The 7333-nt window shown below is 37.3% G+C and overlaps 1 non-coding gene across 1 annotated transcript; it reads left to right on the top strand.

Annotated features, from left to right (window-relative positions):
• The first annotated feature begins 1915 nt into the window (after positions 1 to 1915).
• Positions 1916 to 2022, top strand: LOC112101377. Its single transcript, XR_002907504.1, has one exon. It is a non-coding gene; the product is annotated as a small nucleolar RNA R71 (small nucleolar RNA).
• The last annotated feature ends 5311 nt before the right edge of the window (positions 2023 to 7333 follow it).

Below are 7333 nucleotides of genomic sequence, written 5' to 3'. Positions count from 1 at the left end.
TAAAGTTGTTTTTACTTCCCTGTCTGAAAGATTCAGGTGTTCAATAGACTTGTTGTGCCTGTCAGATTGCTGTTTGTCCATCCAATCTGTTTGGATTGCTGCAACATCTTCCTCTTCAACATCCTTAAAGGTGGTGGCTTTGTCAAGTACATTACTGCAGCATTTGTCCATTCTGTCTGCTATAACAAGATCCACTATACTTAGGAAATTGCAATCTTCTACTTCATCAGGGTTCCTCATAGCCTCTAGTACATTAAATGTGACTTGCTGATCATTCACTCTCATGGTGAGCTCTCTTTTCTGCACATCTATCAAAGTTTTTTCAGTTGCTAGAAAAGGTCTTTCAAGTATAATGGGTACCTCTTTGTCAGCTTTAAAGTCCAGCACAATGAAATCCACTGGAAAGATGAATTTGTCAACCTTTACCAATACATCCTCTATCATTCCTTCAGGGTATGCATGAGATCTGTCAGCTAATTACAGAGTGACTGTTGTTGGTCTGCACTCCCCTACTCCCAGCTGCTTAAATACAGATAATGACATCAAATTAATACTAGCTCCCAAGTCACAAAATGCTCTGCCAGCATACCTAGTCCCTATAGAACAGGGTATTGTAAAACTACCTAGATCTTTCAATTTTGTGGGAATTTTACTCTGGAGCATATGACTACTTTCCTATCTTAAAGCAACAGTTTCAAACTCTCCCAGCCTTCTTTTTTGTGCTAATATATCTTTTAGAAATTTCACATAATTTGGCATTTGCTCCAAGGCTTCCACAAAAGGTATATTTATGTGCAGTTGTTTCAACACTTCTAGGAATTTGCTGAACTGCTTGTCTTGTTTTTGCTTCTGGAACCTTTGTGGGAAATGTGGTGGATGTTTAAACTGCTGGGTAGCTTTAGGAGATATCAAACTTTGTTTGTTTGATTTGGTTCAGGTTGTAATTACTGGTGTTGTGACTTTTTTTTCAGCATGTTCTGCTTGAATTTCCTCTGCAGTTGCTGTAGCTTGGCCCATGTAACCGGTGTCTTGAAGAGGAGTTTGCTGTAACAGGCTTTCCTTTTGAGTTGGTTTTTGTGCTGAATTGTATTCTATCCCATTTTTGGTCACCTCAACTGGGATATCAACATTCTTTCCAGATCTCAAACTAATTACTTTGCAGTGTTCTTTGCTCTCTCTCCTAGGGTCTTCTGTGTTGCTAGGTAGGCTTCCTTGAGTTCTGCTGCTCATTGCTGTGGCTAGTTTTCCCATTTGGTTCTCAAGGTTTCTCAATGACACAGCTTGACTCTGCACAATTGCTTCATTCTTTGCAATATATTCCTTGATCAGAGCTTCCAATGAAGTGATTGGATCCTGACTAATATGCTTTTACCCTTGACTTTGTTAATGAAAACCAAGTGGTTGTGTGTTTCTACTCAGTCCATTCAATGCTGGAGCATTTCGATTCTGACTGCTCCATGAGAAATTTGGGTGTTGTTTCCAGCCTGGGTTGTAAGTATTTGAGTATGGATTGTTCTGAGGTTGTCGATTGAAGTTATCCACATAATTTACTGAAGTTGGATTTCCAGGACAATTATCAAAATCATGTTCTTCACCACAATAGACACAAGAAAGTTCAGTAACTTGCTTTACTGTTGCTGGAGCAGCTGTCATGGCTTTTACCGTGTTAGTCAATGAGGTTACTTGTGCTGATAAGGCTGTAATTGCATCAATGTTATGTACCCCTGCTGATCCTCTTACTGCTGATTGCCTGGTTGAAGGCCACTGGTAATTATTGTTGGCAATTCTTTCCAGAATTTCATAAGCTTCAGTATAAGATTTGGATAACAGAACTCCATTTGCTGAAGCATCCACCATTAACCTTGTACTTGGATTCAACCCATTGTAGAAAGTTTCCAATTGAATGCAACAAGGAATACCATGATGAGGACACCTTCTGAGCAATTCCTTGAATCTTTCCCAAGCCTCGTACAAACTTTCATCTTCTAGTTGATGGAAAGAAGTAATTTCATTCCGCAACTTTGTATTTTTTGTTGGTGGGAAATATTTCATTAGGAATTTATCCGCCACTTCATTCCATGTAGTGATGGAATCAGATGATAACGAATTTAATTATGCTCTTGCTCGATCTCTTAAGGAACAAGGGAATAGCCTCAGCCTTAAGGCATTTTGTGTTGCTCCAACAATCTTGAAAGCATCACTTACTTCCAAGAACAATTTAAGATGGAGATGAGGATCTTCATTTGGCAATCCATTGAATTGCCCAACTGTTTGCAACATTTGAAACATTACTGGCTTTAACTCAAAATTTACAGTATCTACTTCAGGTTTGATGATGCCAGGATGTACAACTTGGGGAGTTAGCACAACATAATCTCTTATAGCCCTGTCTCTGTCATCAACCATGTAAATAATATTGTTATTGCCTGGCTGTCTCCCGTTAGCATGTTCATTCTGCTCTTCTTGAATGTTGACTGGTTGCAAGAGCCCGTGAGGATTCAAATTCCCTGCATCCTGTAAATTATTCATGCTTGAAGCAATTTCTGAATTCCTTTGTTCTCTTCGCAATCTCCTGATAGTCCTTTCAATCTCATGATCGAATTGGAATGCCACAGATCTGTCTTTGTGCATGCATGTACCGATCTGCCAATAAATAGAATAAATCAAATCAAATTCGGCGCTATCAAGATTTACTTCACACTTTAAAAATAAAGAATCAATCCCCGGCAACGGCGCCAAAAACTTGTTGGTTGATTTCTATAATCAATTACTATCAATGCCAATGTGCAAGTATACACAACAAGTAATAAAGTGATGAGTATCCAAATTCGTCTCCACAGGGATTGATGTTACTCCAAAATGCTAAAGCAATCACAATAATGCAAATCAACTAAAGATCGAAACAAACAATTGTCAAATAATTCTCTCGTAACTAATAATTGTGAGAGATGGAAATAAAACAATACTGTAATGAAATAAACTAAGTTAAATGTGTCTAAGATTCAATTGAGAATATAGTAGTTGAATGATCAAACTCTCTTAATGTGGTGACTGTTGTTTACCAAATTAGCACTAGTTGTTACAATAAGTGTTGCAGCAATGGGTAGAATGAATCTGCATTCGTAGCTATCGCATGTTGGAAATATCATTCCTCTAAATCTACTAACAATGACTAGTTGCTTATATATTTATGGTACGACATTATAACCTTTAATCTCTCCACCCTACAAGGTGAACACTTATGTCTAGAGTGTCACAAATCTTAACTTCAAGTAGTGCCCTTATGGGATTTAAGGTAACCTAATCCAGGAAACTCGACTTAAGAACAAGTAATACTCTAATAATATCCGCTAAGACATGCCCTTTTGCTGCTCTATCTTAACTGAAACTATTAAATGGGTGGTCAACCGAAATAACAGTTGTATTCATAAAAACTACTAGAGTATAATGCTACAGCATTACCATAACAATATAAAAGAACAGTAAATAACTCATTGGATTATTTGTCATTCAACCACAAGTAAATTTAGTTCATAATCTGGATGAGAAAAATAAACATAAATATATTGATCTCGGAATACATCCAAACAATTCAATGAAGAAGAGAAAATATAAGTTGAGCACGATGAAAGACAAATAATTCTGCACGGTTCTTTTCTTTGTTTCCGAATATCATTCCTCAATCTTGATCTCCTTCTTCTTGCCTTTGTAATTATTTTTTATGATAATTCCTTGCCGCATTTCTATGTGGTGCACGCCTCCTTTTATATTGCAAATTAGGGTAAAAGACCCAAAGTCCATGCGCGTGCATGCGTTTAAATTAGGAAGCATGCAGATCGCGATTTTATAGCTGACCCACGCTTTAAGCTTTCTCCCATATTGCTCCCTGGTTGCTGCAGCACTGGATGCCCTAGCATCCATAACAGCACTGCATTATTCCTGATTGTGCTTGTCTTCTTTTTTGGCTATCTTTTTTCCTCCTCTTGCTCATCTAATGTCTCAGCATCCCCTTATGAATTTAAAACCTACAATTATGCACTTGTTTTTAGTACAAATTACTTGATTTAAACACAACTTATTAAAACCCAACTAAAATGAATGTTTATGCAAAAGGTAATCAAAATGTAATAAAAACACCTTATTTATTCTCTAAATGACCTTAATTCAAGTCTAGAATTGATGTAATAACTCTCATTTCCTAGAGTTATCAGGAGGCCATTTCAGCACTAAGAAAACAGCGACTAAAGTTTTACAATGTGGTTTCTATTAGCCAACTATATTTCGAGACGCTTACACTTTCTGTTTTTCATGTGATAGGTGTCAACGAATGGAGATCATTACACGGAGAAGTATGATGCCACTAAATCCAATTTTAGTGGTTGAGACTTTTGATGTATGGGGTATCGACTTCATGGGACCCTTTCCTCCTTCTTTTGGCCATCAATACATGTTTGTTGCTGTTGACTACGTATCAAAATGGGTAAAAGTAATTCTATGTAGAACCAATGATCACAAGGTAGTGATAGGATTTTTGAAAAGCAACATTGTTTCACGCTTTGGATTCCCTCGAGTGATAACCAGTGATGGTAGTGCCCACTTTTGTAACAAAGCATTCAAAGCTCTTTTGACAAAGTATTTCATCACTTACTAAGTGGCGACCCTATATCATCCGCAAACCAGTGGCCAAGTTGAGATTTCCAATCGAGAAATAAAGCACATATTAGAAAAGACGGTGAGATCAGACATAAAAGATTGGTCATTAAGACTTGATGATGCATTATGGGCATATAGAATGGCTTTCAAGACCCCGATTGGGATGCCACCCTACAGGCTAGTGTATGGAAAAGCTTGCCACCTACCTGTGGAACTCGAGCATCGTGCATATTGGGCCATCAAGAAATTCAAATTTGACATGCAGCAAGCTAGCTTAGAAAGAAGATTACAATTAGCAGAACTTGAAGAAATTCGCAATGATGCATACGAAAATGCCAAAATTTACAAGCAGTGAATGAAAGTCTTTCATGACAAGCAAATTATGAGAAAATCTTTCACTCCAGGTCAGAAAGTGCTTTTATTCAATTCTCGCTTGCACCTATTCCTAGGTAAGTTACGCTCTCGATGGTCTGGCCCCTTTATTGTTCATATTGTTTTTCCATATGGAGCAATTGAAATTAAGGACCCAAAGAACGGTGTTACGTTTAAAGTTAATGGTCAAAGATTAAAGCCATATCTAGAGTACCAGCCACATGGAGAGGACACCGAAATAAATTTGAGTGACCCACCAGATTTGAATTGAGTTTTTTTTCTTTCTTTTCGGTGATTTGATTTTTTTTTCTTTTTATTATTCTTTTGCTAATTGAAATTATTTTTGCATAAGTGTGTTTGTTTAACCATTAAGTTTTCTCTTATCATTGATAATCATGAGTGCCATAGATAAACAGTTCCTCCTGGACATTCTTAAACCACCTCAACATGTAAAATCTCATCTCAAAAGGCAGATTCGATTTTGTAAAACACATCGTATTTGGGCTCTGCAACCACCAGAGTTAGTATCTTATGTTGAGGATTTAGAAAGCCAACTCAGAGACATTGAGAGAAGTGTCTACAACATCCCGTTGGAGCTTGAGGTAAATTCAATAAGAGGACAATTGTAATTTTCTTTGTGTTTTAGTTTGTTTTTCTTTATGTGCTTTAGTTTGTTACTCCGGTGAAGTGGCGAATAACGGTACTCCGTGACAATCAAATCGGTTACTTCAGTTTCTCGTAATAACTGATATTCTGAGGCGAAGGTATGGACATAAACGAGATTTTAGCAAAGCTTCACAATCGATTCCCTTCACTTCCTCAGAATGCCCTCTTTACAATCTATAAAGCTCGGTCCGAACACATGCGATTGCTCATGAAGAATAACATATCTACTGACATCTGTTGGTTAATCGAGGCCAAAGTATGTTTGACAGGTTAGTTACCTCCAAAATTTATTGCATACATGCTTGGTTGTGGTAAAGAAAATTATGCAAGAAAACGAAGAGCTTGAAGAATTTCTGTTGTTTGTCATAAATGTGCCAGAATGAGATGCAATAAAAACCTATGTTCTTTAGGAATGGTGTCTGATAACAGGGAAGATAAGATTCAATTCATTAGGGATGGCTTGAATAAGGAGTCATTGGATGATATCCTTTTGTCTCTTGAAACGCATCCCAGTGGATATGTGCAAGGAGCGATTCTCCAATTATGGTCATTATTCCAGAAAGAGCATGCACGATATAGTCTCGGAAATCTGACTATAAACGACCGTGTTTGCCAGTTTATAAGAAAACTGGATGGGAAGCCTATTCTCAACCCATAGAGGGCGTTCAAGCCGTTTCTGGACGTAAAACCAGAGGAAGATGTGAGCCACAGTCATAACTACCTGTAAATATCCTTTTACTTCACTGTTGTTTTATTTTACTATTGTTTTATCATTTGCATTATTGTCTTTAATTATTTTATTTTATTATTTTTTCATTTTTACTGTTTGCTTTTTTACTATCGAGCCATGTGCTTTACGCGTTAATTGACACTTACATGCTACCTCACACACAGTTGTGACCCACTGTCACAAAGATTCTTAAATATGATTTTTTGTTAAGCACTCACAAATTATTTTTGAGAAGTATCCCAATGGCAGCTACTCCCAATAAACAATTCAAGAACATTTGTGTGCTTTCTGGATTTAACTATGGCAAACATAAAGAGTTCGTTGAGGCAGCAATAGATCTTGATCGAAGCATAGCTGAGAGAAAACTACACTTGGTGTATGGAGGAGGTAACCAAGGGTTATCAAAATTGGTCTCAGAAGATGCTTTTGTCAGAAGAAGCCAAGTGTTAGGCATCATCCCAAGAGCCCTAAAACCTTTGGGCAGTTTGTCTGACTCACCGACTGGAGAAGAGTTAGTCGTCTCAGGTATGCAAGAAAGAATAACTGAAATGCTTAATCATGCTGATGTTTTTATTTTCCTTCCAGGAGATCTTGCAACTCTAGAGGCACTTATCACATTAGCATCTTGGGTCCATCTGCACATTCACCAGAAACTTATCGGTTTGTTAAATGTCAATAACTTTTATAATGGCTTTATTGCATTTCTTAACCATGCAATAAAAAACTATTTCATTCCTTCCACAGTGAAAAAGCTTTTTATTTGTGCTCACACTACTAATGAGCTACTTGATCTGTTACAAGCTTATAGACCGGAGCCAAATCCCTGGACCTTTGTGTTGGAGCATCCAAATAATGATGGTAACAGTTGCCGCAGTAAGAAGTACAAATTAGATTTAACTCTCCGCTTGTAAA

The sequence above is a fragment of the Citrus clementina genome, unplaced genomic scaffold (genome assembly GCF_000493195.1).
Source record: "Citrus clementina cultivar Clemenules unplaced genomic scaffold, Citrus_clementina_v1.0 scaffold_2, whole genome shotgun sequence".
Lineage (NCBI taxonomy): Eukaryota > Viridiplantae > Streptophyta > Magnoliopsida > Sapindales > Rutaceae > Citrus > Citrus x clementina.
The sequence above is the reverse complement of the archived record's forward strand: the minus strand, read 5'-3'. Positions and strand labels throughout refer to the sequence as shown.